The sequence below is a fragment of the Cryptomeria japonica genome, chromosome 5, assembly GCF_030272615.1.
Source record: "Cryptomeria japonica chromosome 5, Sugi_1.0, whole genome shotgun sequence".
NCBI lineage: Eukaryota > Viridiplantae > Streptophyta > Pinopsida > Cupressales > Cupressaceae > Cryptomeria > Cryptomeria japonica.
Window position 1 is genome coordinate 251,762,714 of NC_081409.1, and position 19,710 is coordinate 251,782,423.

Genomic DNA, 19,710 nt, shown 5'->3' on the forward strand with positions numbered 1-19,710 from the left:
TAAGGATCGAAGTTGACTGATATTTCTGGGTGGTGGCATGTCCAAGATAGCCTTGACTTTTGCTGGATTGGCTTTGATTCCTCTTTTGGACACAATGAATCCTAGGATCTTCCCGGAGGTTACTCCAAAGACACATTTCTTGGGGTTTAATCTTACTTTGTATTTTTCCAACCGATCAAAGACGACTGAAAGTATGTCCAAATGTGTATCTCTATCTACTAATTTACCCAAGAGATCATCAACATAATCTTCCACAGTTATGTGCATGAGATCATGAAAGATAGTAGTCATTGCTCTTTGATATGTAGCACCTGCATTTTTCAACCCAAAGGGCATGACATTCCAGCAGAAAGTTCCCCAAGGACAAGTGAATGATGTTTTGTGTTGATCCTCGGGTGCGATCCTTATTAGATTATAACCAGAAAATCCATCCATTAATGATAACATTTCGTGACCTGCTGTGAGATCAACGATCAAGTCAATATTTGGTAATGGGAAGTCATCTTTTGGACAAGCTTTGTTGATGTCTCTGAAATCTGTACATATTCTGATACTGCAATCTGGTTTACTAACAGGTACTAAATTGGAGATCCATTCAGGATAATCAATTGGGCGTATGAATCCGACATCCAATAACTTCTCCAGCTCTGCTTTGACTAGTAATGCCACTTGTGGATGCATTTTTCTTAATTTCTGTTTCACTGGCTTTGCCCCCGGTTTGACTATCAAATGATGCATTACCAAATCCGGATCTAGTCCAGGCATATCAGCGTATGACCATGCAAAGTTGATTTGTTGTTCCTTGAAGAAACTTATGAACTGTGACCTTTCGGACTCTGTCGATGATTTAGCCAGGAATATGTTGTGTGGAACCTCTTCCGTACCAATGTTTGTTTTGATAGTCTCCTCTACCAGCATGGATGACTTTTCCTCATACGAGGCTGGGAGAATGTCGTGCCTTCCATCTTTGGGTGCCTCCGAGAGGTTTTCACCCTCAGATACGTCCTTTCTTTTTACTTTTTTGGGGTTAAATAGCACCATAGTGTGGTTTTCGCCATAAGACCCTTGATTTGTTCTTATTTTCACATTTTTGCGACTGGAAGGTCCGACACCCTCACCAAAATATGCCATGCTATTGAGTTCTATAGTGTATCCCGCTTTATGGTCCCCAAGGGGAAGATCATCTCATATGCCAAGATAGTCAATAATAGCTTCATCATTTTGGAATGTGTCAAACTATGCTGGTCCTTCATAATCCCAGTCAATGAGCTGGGGGTGAACAAGGGGAAGGCCTTTAATGTTTTCAGAGTTTGCGGGGTTAAGAGTGAAGATGTGGTTATATTTGGGTATGTCAAGGTAATTATCGAGGTCATCGATGACACTCTCCTCATCAGTCTCGATCGCGAACGAATCCAAATTGTCATTACTAGTAGTGCATTCTAGAACAGGTGTTCTCATCCTATGTGATTTCAACCCAGAACCTTGAGACAAGGATTGTGTAGACTCCTCATGGGTTGTTTCTTGACCAACGCTGAATTTGTTATAAAACTCCTCCTCTTCTGTGGGTTCATCTGGCTCTCTGAATGTCTCGGTGAGCTCATAGTCACTGGAGGATTTGTCTGAACCCCATTCCCATTCGTTGGAGTCTGTGGAATAGCGATCCTCTTGTTGAATTTTGGCAATTTTGATTCGTGATGCCTCTTCTGTCCTTTTAGTGTGGATCTTGGAAGTCAGAAAACCAAGTCCCTTCGAGCGTTCCCTTTTTACAGTCAATTTAGGTTGTAAGGGCTCCATAACGCCTTCTTTTCATAACCCAAGAGGGCTTTTTCCATCATACCCGATTTTTTGTAGAATCTTGAAGCCTTTGCCATATTTCTCACAGGGTATATTGATCTGATCTTGTGTGTTATCTTCAATGTCTTTGTAGAGCATTTTGTATAAACCTTCCTCTTCGAGTTCGCCCCATCTTTGAAAGGTAGTAGGATCCCATTTGAATACTATGATGGATATTTGTTTGTTAGGATGTGGCCTTCCATATTCTTTTGGAGAGCTCATTACTTGTCATAAATACATGGTCTGATTTAAAGTGTATTCTCCCATGCCTTTGTCCTGAAATCTGCCTTTAAGTTCACCCTATTTTTATGTTGAAGGTTTCAATGACTCAGGGTCAATGTATGTTGAAGAAGGGACAGCTTCAGGATTACTGGGAACGATGATCTCAGTATGTGATCTCAAGTTATTGCAATATATGAATGGATTAGGATCGCCGTTAACTATTACCTCGACTCTGTTGTGAGGAAACTTAATGCATTGGTGATATGTCGATGGGACTGCCCTCATTTCATGAATCCAAGGACGTCCTAGCAATATATTATAAGTGAGATCTAAATCCAGGACTTGACAAACCACATCCTTTGTAACTGGCCCAACTCTTAGAGGTAAGGTGACTGTGCCCTTGGATGAGCGCTCTTCATCATCATATGCCTTGATGGTGATTTGATTTGTTGAATTTACAGCTTTGTCGAAATATCCCAATTGTTTGATAGTGCTTAATGTGCAAATGTTTAGACCAGCTCCTCCATCTATCAGGACTCACTTTATTCGATGTTTGTGTATGAAGGCTTCAATATGTAATGGTGCATTATGTGGCTGACTTATGAAGGTGTCATCGGCTTCTGTGAATGTAAGGGAATGTGGAATGGAAAGGTATCCCACCATGGCTTGAAACTGGTCCACGTTCAAATCAGTAGGAACGGCGGTGTCTCTCAAGATTTTGTCAAGAATAGCTTTATGAGAGGGGGATATGCGTAAGAGCTCAAGGATGGAGATGAGCGCGGGTGTCTTCCCTAACTGTTCTACAAGGTCATACTCAGGTTTGGTAGATGAAGAAGCGGTGTTTTTAGTTGAAGCACCTGGCAAAGTAATTTTACCTCGATGAGTTGTAACATGATATTCAGAAGTAGGTTCGGAAGAAGATCCAACACCTCTTAGGACAATCTTGGGTCGCTGAGGAGGATTCTCAAGGTTTTTGTTCTTGATGGTAATAGTAGAGATATGATTGTCCATCGAGATATGATTGATAGTTGAATCATAGTTGTAAGGTGCTCTAGTATAGTTGGCTTGATCATCTGTGACTTTAGCTTTTCCCTTGTCGTGCTTTGGGAATGGTTCCTTAAACATCTCATGTTCTTGATTGGATGAGTGTCCCTCAATCTCAATGTCACCTCTATCAATGAGATCTTGCACAATATTCTTTAGTCGATGACAATTACCTGTTTTATGACCCTTGCTTTTATGAAATTCACAATACTCATCATCATTCCACCAATTTGGTTTAACCTTTGGTTCATATGGAGGAAAATCCAGAACTGTGATTACCTTGTTTGCCACTAACTTCTTGAAAACTAACTCAAGTGGTTCTCCCAACGGGGTAAACTTCCTTCGTGATCTAGAAGTTGTTTGAGTATTCACTTGATTGTTTATAGAACTTGATCCTAAAAAGATGACTTTGGGTCGCACTGTGTTAGCATCAACAACACCATCATTGACTGTGTTCTTGTTTTTATTCCAAAATCTTGGCTTGTCTTTTCCTTTAAAGTCATCTTTGTTTTCCTTGAATATCTTAATAACTCCTTGTTCAATTAGGACCTTTTCTGTTGCTAAGCCTTTTTCAATAACGTCCCTGAAGGTGGAAAAACAAGCTTTCCTGAGATCATAACCAATCACCTTGTTAACATTTTGGGTGAACATTTCTACCATTTGTTTTTGTGGAATTTCACAAGAGCATCTGCTGGCTAGATTTCTCCATCTTTGTAAAAATGATGCAAAAGATTCTCCCTCTTTTTGCTTGGTGTTGCACAAAGTAGTGACTGATATGTCTATCTCTATGTTGTAGGAGAAATGTTGAATAAATGCCTCTGCTAGGTCACCCCATGACTTAATTCCAGGTGGAAGTTGGGAGAACCATTCCATAGCTTGATCACCTAAACTTTGTGGGAATAATCTCATCAAATATGTCTCTTCTGCTGCTACCTCAATGCAAGCTGTGAAAAATTGTCTTATGTGTGCCTTAGGATCCCCTTTTCCTCTATACTTGTCCAATTTAGGCGTCACAAAATGTGTAGGAAATGCAGGCATTGGAATGCTCTTGTCAAATGGATAAGGACATATGTCTCTCATTGTGTATGTTGGCTTCGGTGTATTTATGTCCTCCATTTTCTTTTGTAAGTCCCTGATTTGTTGCTCCAAATTGCTCTTAGGTGGAGATCGACTTCTTGGACCATACCCCATGCTTGAGGCACCAATTTGAGGAGGAGCTTGTTGCATATATGGATGATATTGATCATACACATGTTCATATGGAGGAGGTCTATATTGATGCGGCATATATGGAGCACTTGGTATAGATTCATGTTGAGGAACACCATATCTATTTTGCGCATGTATACCATATTCTACAGGCATGTCATGTTCCATTGTGTTGCCCCCAAATTTGACATGAGGTTTCCTTGTGTCCAAATTTTGAGCCTGCCTTTGAACATCCAATTGCTTTGGTTGATCCTTAGCATTAGTATGTGATTGAGCATATCTGTCTGCATAAGACTTCCATATTGGTCTACGAAGGTAAGTATCATATGCTTGACCATGTGTATGTGGGACCTCTGGTTTTTGAAGCAAAGACGATGGTGATTCAGGCACCATATATGGTCCTCTATTTCCTCCACTATTAGGTCTCCTTTGATCCATATTGGAGTGAGGTTGTTGCAAAGGTCTATGTTCCATTATTTGAGACATGTCAAAATCATGAGGTATCTTGGCTCCACTTTGTGCCATCATTTGTAAGAAGTATTGTCTATCCCTCCTCATTATTTCCTCAACCAATCGATTGAAATGGGGATTCATAATGGATTCTTCTACATCTGCTGAATGTATTGATAAGTTGTCCAATTTGTCATTGTGTGTAGCATTGTTATTTGTAGTGTCTGCGTTCTCCACATTTGGAATGTTTCTATAGACATCCATGTCCGGCAATGTAGTGTGATCAGTATTGAAAAATAAATCATTGTCATACTCATAAGAACTCATGTTTGCGGACTCTTGAGCCTCTTTAGTTTCTCTCCTAGATTTTTGAAGACGGGTTTCAACCATGAACTAGGTATTGACCAAGATGTGTGAGACTAGATGAAAATGTAAAAAGTATGGAAGACCAAGAGTTGTACGGAGTGTAAATGAATCTGAGGTGTACTTGCAATGTCCAAAGTGTAAGACCAAGTATGTATGTAGTAGAGTAGGTGTGACTTCCAAAGAGAGGATAGTTTCTCTTGATGAGGTAAGCTGACCTTGACCCTAAGTAAGACCAAATGAGACCCAAAGGTAAGAAACCTTGATGAGGGACCACCTAGCAAAGTGTTGTTGTAAGTAATGTGTTGACAAAGTATGATGAGGACAAGCAAGTGACCTTTTGACCCAAGTTTAGACAAGTATGAATGTAAAATGAGATGTGAAGCAATGATGGACTATGTGAGACCCAAAGACAGGTTGAATGCTAGATGAAACCTGAAGAAACAACCTAGGAAGCTCAAGTATTCCGAAACTGATTTCTTTTGTTTGCTGGACTGTGAAATTTTCTTGCAATTTTGAACACAGACGCACCTGTATACTACACAGACGCAGTTATCCGATGCAGACGTGTTTCTATTCAACACAGATGCTATTCTACCCTTCACAGATGCATTTATATGATTCAGACGAGGTTAAAATAGACACAGATGCGTTTCTGTAAAATTTGTGCAATTTTTTTCAATCTGTGAAGTCGTTTTGTTGTGACCAAATCTGACTGTTTGACTGTTTTTCGTGACAAGAGGACATAATGTTGATGAGGACTCAATGTTTGCAAGTGTTTAGACTCCAAAATGACTCCAAGAAAAGTGTGTTGTTTGATGTAAAAATGTTTTGCATACACTTGAAGACACAAAAGACACAATGTTTTGCTGTTTGGTCTTGAATGTTTGAATGTTTAAAATAAGTCAAGCATAATTCTTATGGCTGGCCAAGACAATAGTTGTTGATCCCACATAGGGTTTTACCCCTGAGGCTATGCTATTCAGAGCGGATACTTAGATGCTTGACCTCACTGGCTCCACCCTCGGCACTCACTTCTCGGGTCAGCCAAGCATCAGTCCCCATGAAAACTCCCCATGGCGAACTTTGTATCTCTACTAAGAACCGTATGTGTGTGGGCCGCTACGAGAGGTCCGACCTCCTGCCCCAACAACTAGAAGGATTTGGGCCTCTAAAACAAAATGGTGCTAGTAAGGGCATCTGCTCGTGTGGCCATACATGTGGCACTTTTAGCTCTGTAAATACAGAAGGCTCCCAGCCGGTAGGGGTTACGCCCTACAACTGATCAAATAAATTTGATCAAACGGGTTTATGGGGAGACATAGTGTCGGTATGAACTAATCAGCACATGTTATTCATAGTTTTCACCATGAATACATTTGATTATAGTGGTTCGGATGAGGTGGGTTTTCCTTGCTACCACTTGGGTCATTCTCTTCTCACTAGTAGTCCTAATGACCACACAGGAAGACAGGCCCTCTAAAGATTAAACAAAAAGAGCCTATTGCTCAAGACACAAAAGACAATGATTCAACTTTAGTGCACCAATGGAAGTGTTTGCTAGTCTATGAAAACAAGGCACACAATAAAAATAAAAAACTCTTGGCAAGGACCTGCAACAAAGAGTTGTTAGTAGTTTGGGTTGTTTGAAATAATCACCCCTTCCTGCAAACACACAAGTTAGGTAAATTTTAAAACCCAAAAGACTTTGTGAAAATAGGGGCCTTCAACCAAACGATTTAGCTTCCAAGGCAAGCTGCACCAATTGTGTTAGCTAGATCTGAAAATGTTAGTCCAAAATAAACCAGATCTGAAACCCTAAATGCAAAATCCGAAAACCGAATCAATAAAATTTCCAAAATTTTGAAACAGGCAATACACAGACGCGATTACCGCCTATGCAAACGTGACTCCGAAACAGAAACATGGTTCTGTGAGACACAGACACAATTAAAAACCACATATGCTCTTTCTGTATGCAGACGCGGGTGAAAACGACACAGACACGTTTCAGTAACATAGATGCACCTCCCTGGAACCTGCAAAATGAAATATGACCAAAACACAGACGCAGATCCAGCTGTCTCAGATGCGTCAGAAAATAAAAATGCGATCCGAAAGTGCACAGACACGAAAATACCAAAAATGCTGCCGAAAATGTCCGATCTGCAACTTCAAAAACACAAAACCTGCAACAAGGGGGTCAAATGCAAAGGGACAAGAGTGCCACCGGGCGTGCCAAAATGTATATGGTGAAAATGGATAACAATAATAACAAGATTGAAAGGTTAAATGAATTCAACCACCAAACCCTAGCCTAACAACAAGAAAGATCCACCATAACATATGAAGATTACCTAAGACAATGCAAATCACATGAAATCACAAAGATTATACCATCACATGTCCAATAGGGTTTTGATCTCCATTCTTCCTATCTCCATTGATCTTTCTTGATATATTTGCTCTCAGATTTGATGTGCACAAGAGCTCAACAAAGAACGGAATGTGGTTGCAAGTAGGATCGTAGTGTAGTCAAGTCCTCCAAATTGTCAATTAGGTCATTAAGGTTTGATAATGAAGAAGGAATCTCCTTAAATAGAAGACACTATATGAAATGGAGGGATAAGATTGAGAGGTGTAAAAAGGAGGTCGGCTATGATTAGAGGGTAGGTAGAAGAAATAGTAAAATAATGAAAGAGGTAGATAGTGTATGAATTAAGAGATGAATGACATGTGTCATAGGTAGAAAAGGTTAATGAATTAATTAAATAAATAAAGATTTATTTAATTAATAGAAGAAATGAGATCAATTAAATAAATAAGATATTTATTTAATTTAGGAAAATGATAATTTAAATAAATAAATGTATTTATTTAAATGAGAAATAAGGCTAGAAGAGGATAAATGAATTAATTAAATAAATAAAGATTTATTTAATTAATAGAAGAATTAAGCTTAGATAATTAAATAAATAAAATATTTATTTAATTAGACATGACAATTTTAGGTGTCTACACTTATTATGAGTCTGAGTTATCTTTTTGGTCAACTTATCCCATGTATGGTATCAAACCAGAGCTGATTCTAATGAAGCTTTAACATGTGCTACTGTTTCACCAACCCACTCATCTACCACTTCTACCTTATGCTTCAGGGTACTTACTACTCCAACTTCTTCTTGTGACATTAGTACTGGATGGGCCAAGATTTTTTGTGGATTATCTCCTTTCTGAATAATGCCCCTGATAAATTGAGTAAACTATTGTATTTGGGCCTTTTGAGATTTCAATTTCATCTTATACCTATGTAGTCTATCTTCCCAAATCTCTACGCCCTCCTTAGTGATTCTTGAGCCTTCAAATTGGGATGGCTTGCCTAATTGCACTGTAATTATTTGATAATCTTGTGTTGTTAAATCCTCCTCATCCTTGTCATCTATGGGTTCTGCAATATGTAACTCATGTTCCCCATCCTTATTCAAATAAGTAACGTACCTTACTCGAGCTCTTCTTCTTCTCTTGACATTTGACATTTCTATATGTATGCGGGAAAAGCGGGTCGATAGAACTCAATATGTGAAAAATGGAACTCTATGGAGCCTTTCTCACACACTCACAGGACTTCTTGGTGCAAGCTATAGAGTAATAAAGTATCACTCAGCTTCCCAAAGGTGGGTCCCATGGTTCTCTATCTTACACGGTCCCTCAAACCAATGTTTTTGCTCTCAGATCACTGAGCAAAATGGTTTAGGGATGACAAATGCAAGAATGAGGGATGTTTTTTGTTGATTTAATATGAGATGCCTCCTAAGCTATGCATGATTCTAGAAATGCAATAAACTAACTATAAGATGACAAGGTTAGTAAACAAACTATCCTAGCATACTATATTAGTTAATGATTTAAGCTAATGATAATAGAAATACTCTAAAAATGCATATTAGATTAATTTCTATTTTAAAGAGAGACTAAATGATGAGCATATATGAAATGAAAGATTGAATGTATTTGAGCATAAGTATGATACTACAAACTTGGATTGATATCCCAAAATGGAGGAACGAGAGCTCTATTTATAGCAAAAATAGGGCAATGGATGGCCAGGATTGAAAGAGTTAATCAAGGGTTGAGTTTGAAAGTTGGGAATCCATGTTTGCAATTTGCACCAATAAAATGGTGACAAATGTCAACATAGGGTTGGGTTGAGAGAAGGAGTTGGAGACATTAAATTCCTGAGAAGACCTTATGGTTATCTAGAGATAAGGGTTAAGCTTAAGTTAGGATTACCCATTGGATTAAGAGTTAATCCAAGGATAAACTCCTGTGCAAATGATTAAGAGATAATCATGGTCAAAGCATTAAAGGCTTGATGAGACCCTTGGGTTGGATGAAGGTTAAGTTAGGCAAAAAGTCTCTAACCATGTAAGAGGGTTGAATTAACCATTAATGGTTTGGGAGACTTTGGGGATATTAAGTGGTTGAAGATTTGAAGCCTTTAATGGTTATCAAAGACTTTAAGGTCTTGAGAAGTGACCTCCCCCTTGCTTAGGGATGTGACAAAGTTTAGAAGATGGGTTAGGCTAATTAGAAATGATTAGAAGAGTCTAGAAGAAATTAGGATGGGGTTTAGGAAGCAAGTGGGAAATGTAGGAGAATGCAAGTGGATGGAGGGATAATAGGATTTAATTGAATTTAATGAATTTCATTCAATTTGGTTGTAATTAAATAAATTAGATTTATTTAATTTAGGATAACTATGTAATTAAATTTGAATTTAATTAAAAGTGGATAGGGGGGATTTAATTGAATAAAATGATTTATTCATTAAATGGGTATAGTGAATTTAATTGAGTAATTTTCTTAATTAAATAGAGGAATGTGGATAATTTAATTAAATTGGATTTAATTAAATAGAGAAATGAACATAAAATATTCATTTAGGAATATGGTCATTTTTATACGTCTACATTTTGCCCCTCTTTGAAGTGACGTGTGTGCGCATGTTATTTCAAAGAAAATGATGTGTGATCATGATTTATGATCAAATGCAATTTTTGTGTCGCTCTTATGATTTGCAAGTCGTGCCCCAAATTTGATTTGATGCGTGATGCCCCCTTGGGAGATGAATCAATATTTTGAAAATTTTGTTTTGATTTTGCGATTTGTGTTTGGTGTGTATGATTTTGTTGATATGAAATGTGGAATTTGATTCATCTCCTGATAATGTGCACTGTGTAGGGTATAGGGGAGACCGCGACCACATTACATGTCCGGTTAGCTAACCCTAATTTCATTTTCCTCCTATAAAAGGGGAAAAGTGTTTTAATTTGATTCATTTGTGCATTGTTGACTTTGGAGAAAGAGAAGTTAGTCTGAAGTCAAAATGCCTATTCCGTATTCCAGGCATCATTTTGAGCGCGTTCGGAGGTACCGGAGACCTGCCGCATATGGACCACCAGTAAGTCAACACTTTTGACCCTTTTTTTATTTTTGATTTGGTCATTTTTGGTCTTTTTTTTATTTTTGAAATTTAGTTTTAGCGTTTTAGCGCGTCAAAGTCACAAAGTAGCGCATACAAAAATTTAGGTAGCGCATGAAGCTGATTTTTAGGGCTACGTTCGAAACAAAATAGGATAGCGCATATAAAGTCTAAGGTAGCGCATGGAGTTAAAATAGCGCATGCCGAACGTAGGGTAGCGCGTCAGGTTAGCAGGGTAGCGCGTAGGGTAGACCTAGCGCATGGGGGTCGCAGGGGTTCGCATGGGTAAGGGGTTTTAGCATGTAGGGTAGACCTAGAGCATAGGGTCGAACATGTAGCGTTAGTGAGGCATAGATTAGCGCATAAATAGGTTTTAGCGCATAGGGTAGGGTAGGTGGCGCATGGGGGGAAAGATTAATGCATAGAGTCAGTCTAGCGCATGGGGTAAATAGATTAGCACGTAAGAAAAATAGCCTAGCGGGAGGATGGATTTTAGAGCAGCGGGAACTTGTTTTAGTGCATCCAAAAAAATTTTGCAAGATGAGTTGATTTGTGAAATTGTTGTGTCGTGCTGTTATGATTTTTATGGATTTGTCCAATATGAGTGTCGATATAACTTGTTTTGATTTGCGATATGTCAAGTTATGCATAGATATCAATGTGTTGTGTTGATCAAAAGATGATATGTTTTTGCACTCTTGTTTCAAGTTCAATGTGTGAAGCCTGATTTGTGTTACAAGCTGATATGGGTTGGAAACTTGAGTTGTTTTACAAGTTGATATGGGTGGGAAACTTGAGTTGTTTTACAAGTTTATGTGATTTTGGAGACTTGAGTTGTGTTACAAGTTTGATATGGCTTTTGATAACTTGAGTTGTTTTACAAATTGATATGAAATGATAGGATTTTGAACTTTGATGTAGATGAGCAAATTGTTTCATGTTGTTGATATGAGTTTGATTTCGATATCTTTGTTTTGATGTGGAAATTGATATTGGATTTGTTTTGCTTATTGATAGGAGAGATTAGGCGTGGTTCAGTCGTGGGAGCGATTTTCGAGGCCGTGGACATTGATACTGTGGTTGACTTAAGCCGACCTCGATATCATTGAGAGATGTGGGTTGACATCCCTATTGGATATGCCTCGGTTCATTGTGAACCAGGGGCTACTTACAACACTTGCAGAGAGGTGGCACAGCGATACGAACACCTTTCATTTTGCCACAGGTGAGATGACAGTCACACCAGAGGACTGCTATAGGATCCTGCGCATACCAATAGTAGGTGCACTACTACCATATGAGCAGTCAGAGGAGGGTGGTACAGAGGCACTGCGGTGCATTTTTCATGATGAGACAGTCTGTGGATACGAGATCCCATGTTAGGAGTTTTTAGACTTGAATTATGCACCACTTCCATCAGTACTGGCAGGGTTTATTGGTGGATTCCTTTGTCTTGATCACAAGTCAAAGGGATTCTCTATGGGATGGAGGCTGGTTCTAGAGGAGATGGTTACACAGGGCCGTAGGTTTTCATGGGGATCGGCTATGCTAGCCCATCTGTACATGGGCCTGGATGAGGTGGTATACCTAGGTTATGACAGTTTATCGGCTAGTGTGACACTGTTAAAGGTATGGTGGTAGGAGCACATTCCGACAGCGAGGCCATTACCAGACAGAGATAGGCTTGTTGGAGGCGCATATGCATATGGATACAGGGGTCTAGTTGTCCAGCGAAAGCTGGGAAAACTAGAGCATTGGAGGAGAGTGTTGGATGACATCGATACTGTCACATGGCGACCGTATACAGGGTATGAGGTGTGGGCGAAGGACGGGCTGGAGATGCCCTATGTGTTCATGACGAGATACCTGATTGGGAGGACCCCATTTGTCATTGAGAGGTTTGTGGTGACCAGAGTTTTGAGATAGTTTAGTCGACAACAAGGTATACCTCAGGGAGCTTGCTTATATGCACGGCAGAGGTAGGATGTAGCCGATTGGGGCCTGACCATTGATAGCGCGGTGGTGCTGGAGGAGTTTGTTAGTATGGCGGGTCAGATATGGGATTATGCCCTAGAGATTTTGGATGCGGGCATGACTGATGAGTTCGCGAGATTGTTTTCTACGTGGGCGGTAGCCAAGATATCTGATCTCGAGGAGATGCAGCCGGCATTTGATGATGATGATGAGGAGGGAGAGGGATATGATGAGGATGATGGAGATGATGGGGGAGGACGATGAGGGAGATGAGCTAGAGGGAGGTGGGGAGATAGAGGGAGGAGAGGAGATAGAGGTTTGGAGAGAGTAGTTAGACAGGTAGTGATAGACAGGGGGAGAGGCAGATTAGCTATCAGAGCTGGTGGAGAGGGGAGGGTGGGGGAGGTGTTAGCTGTAGTGGGGGGTACTGATGAGGCGATGCGACCAGTGCAGAGGAGGAGGATGGATGTGCTCCCACCTCTAGCACCAAGGACAGACAGAGTTAGAGGGGATGCCCCTGCACAGGTACCGCTACGGGTTCGGGTCCCTACCCATGTTGAGGATGCTCAGATTCAGACCTTGCAGGTGACTGTTCAGCAGCTGCAGGCATAGGTTTTGACATATCAGCGGTAGATTGCACAGTTGACCACTAAGCGGGACACAAAGATAGAGCAGAGGGGGCGAGCGAAGGAGCTTGCAGCCAGTGTGCAAAGAGCAGCGGCGGGTGGTCCGATGAGAGACACCCTGAGAGAGCTATCATTGAGAGCTCAAGAGGCAGAGTATTATCGGCGGCATTATGAGGCTGCAGTACCCAGGGATCGCCGAGTACAGAGCTTCACACAGTCGAGATCCAGTCGATCTCGAGATACTGGGTCGCGGTCTGAGAGCCAAGGTGTGATAGGGCCACCGAGACAAGACCCTCTTGGAGATCCAGGGGCGGGCACATCTGGAGCCAGACCATCTCCATCAGGGGATAGCCATACTTGAGAGACGTGGTCTCTATTGTATTTTTTATCATTGTATTCTTTGTACTGGACACAGTGATGATAGATTTTGTACATTTTGATCATTTTAGGGATATATATATATATATATATATATATATATATATATATATATATATATATATATATATATATATATACGACACCATTTTCTTTGATCATGTGGTGTGTTGATATGGGTGCATGTGCTTATGTGTTCTTTTCGTTTATGTGATGATGATGCAATGCTTAAATATATGATATAATGTATGATGCAGGATGTATGCTTTGTGAAATGTATCTTGAAAATGAGATGTATGATTTTATATGCTATGAAATGTATCTTGTGAGATGTGTGATAATGAGATGCAACTAATTGTAAAATGATATGTAACTATGTTAAAATGATATGAAATTAATTGTAAAATGATATGCAACTATGTTAAAATGATATGCAACTATGTTTTTGGTAGCATCCTCCTTTTGTATTTGCCATCCGATATAGCCATATGTTGTTTGCTTTCTTTGTAGGTATCATCATTGAGCATTGATTTGTTTAGGATATGCTGAAAATTTATACAAGCACAATGGTATAATTGAACCATAATGACCTGAGAAAAATTTACATGATATTTGATTTTGCAAGATAGCACAAGCATCAAGGTATAATTGAACCAGGACGACCTGAGTGCGTATTGCGTAAACAGACAAGATTAAATCATTTGTATGCGTGAAGTGGAATCAGACCTTTAGTGATATTCGATGTATCACATCTCGAGGCAAGTATTCACACAGTACAATTGATCAGCTCCCAGACAGAAGACTAAGAAAATATTGGAAGTTCCCCATGATCTCTAGCTATGAAGCATTTAGTGAGAAAAGGAAATAGAACCCAGTAATTTAAAAAGTTCAAAATGCAAAACTAGTCAAGATTTTTATGTTATAATGCAACATTTAGTACTTCAGAAAATCATCCATCCTGGTTATATTTGTGTTTCTTTGTTTTGCTTTGCGATAAAGTGTAGTTTTGGTTGTTGGATGCCATGCTTCTATGTTTTGCAAATAGTTTTGATGTCTTGAATGCTCGCAAATTTTGACGATTTTAATGCCCCTAGTTTGAGTGTGCCTCTTGATGTGAATATGTAAAGTGATTTCCAAGCCATGGTGGAATGTGTTAAGAGGATATATATGGATAAACCAGGATAGTGACTATGCTAAGTATGTCCTAAATGGATATGTGCTAAGTGTCGGGCGATGGCCGATAGCATTTTTAGGGATATGGATAAAATGGTATGGAGATAGATAAAGGAGTCGTTCTTTCACAAGAGCACCTGTTTACCAGGTTTTCACCATTTGTTTTTATTGTACTTTGTGTTTTTGATTTTTTTGCTTGTTTTGGGTTTTTCTGTGCACTAGGCTACTTAAGTGTAGTACTTTTTCAAATGGATGTTGTTAGTTGGTTCGTCGAGCACATCTCCTTTTGAAGTTGTTAGCTAATAGGCACCTGATCCATAGACTGATATGATAACATAGGGACCCAACCAGTTAGGTTCAAATTTCCCTTTCTTTTCTCGATCTTGCTGATTTCTTGGATTTTCTTTGAGGACTAGGTCACCGACTTTGAAGTTGTGGTGGATGACCTTGTGATTGTAGCTCCTGCACATGCGTTGTTGATATGCTTTGAGATGAGTGTAAGCATGCTGATGTCTTTCATCTAATAGTTCAAGTTCTTGCAGTCGGTTAACTCGATACTCTTCATCTAGGATTAAACCTTTCAAAGAGACTCTGAGAGATGGGATTTCTACTTCCAGTGGTAAAATGGCTTCTGATCCATATACCAATGAGTATGGTGTTTCTCCTATAGGTGTGCGGATGCTGGTTCTGTATGCCCAAAGTGCTGGATTGAGTTGGACATGCCAATCTTTGCCAGCATCATTCACTGTTTTCTTGAGGATTTTCAGTATTGTCTTGTTAGATGCTTCCGCTTGACCATTTCCCTGTGGGTAGTATGGTGTAGAGAACCGATGTTGGATTTTAAATTTTTCACATAGTTCTTGTACATCTTGGTTTTTCAAAGGTCGTCCATTATCCGTGATAATTGAACTTGGAATACCATATCTGCAGATCAGATAATTGAGGATAAAAGAGGCAATTTGTTTCCCTAGCACTGTGGTCATGGGGACTGCTTCTATCCATTTGGTAAAGTATTTTGTTACTGTTATAATAAACTTGTGTCCATTTGAAGATGAAGGATGAATTTTGCCAACTAAGTCTAGTCCCCACTGACAAAAGGGGCAGGATGTTGTAAATGGCTATAGTTCCTGTGCTGGTGCATGTATCAGATTGCCATGGATCTGGCATTTAGGACATTTCTTGGCGAAGTGGTATGAATCTTTCTCCATTGTAGGCTAGTAGTATCCCATTCTTAGAATTTTTTTAGCAAGAGTAGTACCACTTGAATGTGTTCCACAAATACCATCATGAAGTTTGTGTAAAGCGGAATCAGAATCATTATGATCAAGACAACAAAGAAGAGTACCATCTAGACCTCTACGGTATAAAGTATTAGCAGTGAGGGTATAACGAGTGGCTTGCCGGATAAAATTACGTTTCTGGTTATGGGATTGGTCAATTGGTAAGATATTGTTTTTGAGGTAGTTGCATATTGGTCCATATAACGGAGAATCTGAACCAGTCAAGGCATAGATAACATGGGATTCAGAGTGGTCATAGGCGGGGGAGAACAGTTGCTCTACCAGGAACTTGTAACGACTCTGTTGCTTTGGAATTTGTAGTAATGAGGCGATAGTAGCCATTGCATCAGCTGCTTTGTTGTTCAACCTTGGTATTTGCTCGAAGGTGATGTGCACAAAATACTGTTTGAAATCATCTACCATTCCCTTGTAGGGTAGTAGCTTGTCATCTTTTGTCTGATAGTCATTGTTGATTTGATGGACGATGAGTTGTGAGTCTCCATAGACCTTTAACTCTGTGATTTTCCATTCGACAACCATCTTGATGCCTATAACCAATGCCTCATATTCAACCACATTATTTGTGCATGGAAACATAAGCCTATATGATCTTGGTATAGTGTGTCCTTTACAAGTGATGAATAGAATACCAGCACCTGAACCATGTTGTGTATAGGATCCATCAAAGTATAGGGTCCATTGTTTGGTAGAAAGAGCAAGAACGTCCCTGTCTAGAAATTCAATCTCCATGGTTTGTTTTCCTGGTAGCGGTGCTTCAGCCAGCTGAGCTGCAATTGCTTGTCCTTTGATGGCTCATCTTTCTGTGTATTGGATGTCGAATTCACTGAGAATCATGACCCATTTAGCCAATCAGCGTGTAAGAGCTGCCTTACTGAGTAGATATTTGAGAGGATCAATTTTGGCGACTAGCTTAATGGTGTGTGCTAGCATATAATGTTAGAACTTCTACGATGCAAAGACCACTATTAGGCAAGCCTTTTCAATGAATGTATAGTTGAGTTCAAATCCATTCAATGTCCTTCTGATGTAATATATGGCTCATTCCTTTCCTTGTTGATCTTCTTGTGCCAAGAGTGCCCCCAACGATATATCTGTTGTTGAGATATATAGGATAAGTGGCTTTCCTGCGACTGGTGGTACTAGAACTGGTGGATTCATCAGGTACTGTTTGATTTGGTAAAAAGATTCTGCACACTTGGTCTCCCATTTGAATGGTACATTTTTGTGTAGTAAATGGTTAAATGGTAGACTTTTATCTGCTAGTTGAGCGATGAACCATCTGATTGATTGAAGTCGTCCTTGTAGAGATCTAAGTTGACTGATATTCTTTGGTGGCGGCATGTCCATAATGGCTTGTACCTTTGTTGGATCTACTTCGATATCTTTAGCTAAGACTATGTAGCCTAGTAGCTTGCCTGATGTAACCCCGAAGACACACTTCTTAGGGTTGAGCCTGACTTGGAATTTCTCCAATCGATCAAAGATCTTTGTTAGGATGCTAAGATGTTCTGCTCGGGTGAAGAATTTAGCTAGCAAATCATCCACATAGTCTTCCATGAAGGTATGCATCATGTCATGGAATATTGTTGTCATTGCTCTTTGATAAGTGGCCCCTACATTCTTTAAGCCAAAAGGCATAGCATTCCAACAGTACATTCCCTAGGGACAGGTGAACACGGTTTTATCTTGATCTTCTAGGGCTATTTTGATTTGATTATAGCCTGAGAAACCGTCCATTAGTGAGAGCATTGCATGGCCTGCTGTGAGATCTACAATTATGTTGATATTGGGCAGAGGAAAGTCATCTTTTGGACAAGCTTTGTTGACATCTTTGAAGTTAGTGCATATTCTAATACTACCATCTGGTTTTGATACTGGAATGATGTTGAAAATCCATTCTGCATAGTCAATAGGTCGGATGAATCCGACCTTTAATAATTTCTTTAGTTTAGTTTTGACCATGAGTGCCACCTATGGATTCATCTTTCATAGCTTTTGCTTGACTGGTTTAACTCCTAAAGAGATGGACAAGTGATGCATGATCAAGTGTGGATCGACTCCGAGCATATTAACATATGACCAAGCAAAGTTAATTTGTTGTTCTTTAAAGAAAATGATGAATGCTGATCTTTCCTCCTCTGTCAGAGATTCTGCAAGGTGTATGTTTTTGACTGCTTTTGTGGTACCAATGTTGATTGATTGAGTGGGCTCAATCAATATGGGTGATCGCTCATGAAAGTGCTCAAGAAGAGTGTCAAGTCTCCCATCGTTAGGTGCCTTAAAAAGGTTTTCACCCTCAGATGTGTCCTTTATTTTTACTTTTTTGTGATCTAGAGCTGCCATTGACTGGTTTTCAGCATCGGATCTTTTACTTGGTTCATTTTTGCAACTGAGAGACTTGGCACTCCCTGGTTTGCAGACATCATTACTTTGTTCACTGGTAGAGCCTGTTTTCGGATTTATGGTACATAGGTAATGGATAACAGATTCATCATCTGGGAAAATTGGTATATCATGGATTTCAGGTTCATCCCAGTCGATGAGGTCAAGAAAGACAAGCAGCAAGGTATCGTTAGGTGGATCAAGTTCTGCTACTGTAAGTGTTAGGATAGAGTTTTCATCATGATTTTTCTTGGTTTTAAAGAAATACAGGATTTCATCGAGGTCTTCGATGGTATTATCTTCTATATAGACTTGTTCATAATGTTTTTGTTCGCTTTCCTTGGCGTCATAGATATTTTGTGGTCCAAATTCAAGAGGTCTATCTTCTGTGTTAGGTTCTTCTTGAGAAATGAATATGGAATCAGTATCATTAGGGATATCTATAGTAGCATTGGAGCAAGTACCCCATTCATATTCATTAGAATTAGTCTCTGAGGCCTCATCCCAAATTCTATCAGTACTGTAAACTGGTATGTTATATGGTGAAAACAAATCTTTGATGATGGATACCATTTTAATAGTTTTTGTTGAATCTGTGTCAGATCTTGCTTCTACTTTCTATATTTGTTCATAGACTGTGCTTCCTCAGAGAGAAATAAAGGTATCCGGAGATGATTTTATTGTTTCTTGAGATATTGGTGTTTGAATATGAGCTATTGCTGCAGATATGGCCCTTTTGTGGTTTAGAAGCTTTTCCTGATGTAACTTCTGATCTTGACGGTCCCGTGCCTTGCGGATTGTTTCTGCTGATTCAAAGAGTGCTTCCTGCCAGGATTATTCTTTGTACTTCTTCTTTACTTTCCATTGAGGTTTTGTAGTTATGTTGGGTGGCCTTTTTAATAGGAAAGTGAGCTCACAACCCAATCCTGCTTTGCTTCTACTGGGTTGCGAAGGAAGATCTATGGGTTTAGTGACTCCTTCTCTGCGTTTCCCAATAGGTCCTTTACCATTATATCCCATTTGCTGCATGATTAAGTATCCTTTGCCATACAGGTGTGTTGGTAGAACAATGTCTAGAGCAGCTGCTCTATTATCTTCTTCCTCATCTTTGTATAACCAGCTAAGAACATCCTTGTCTTTTGATTCATGTGCTAGTGTGCCCAATTGGATGAAGGTACCATCAAATTTGGTGATGGGCTAAGTGACCAGATGTTTTGATGTAGTAGGTAACCCATCAGATCTAGGTGATGTTGGCAATTTGGCCAAACATAAG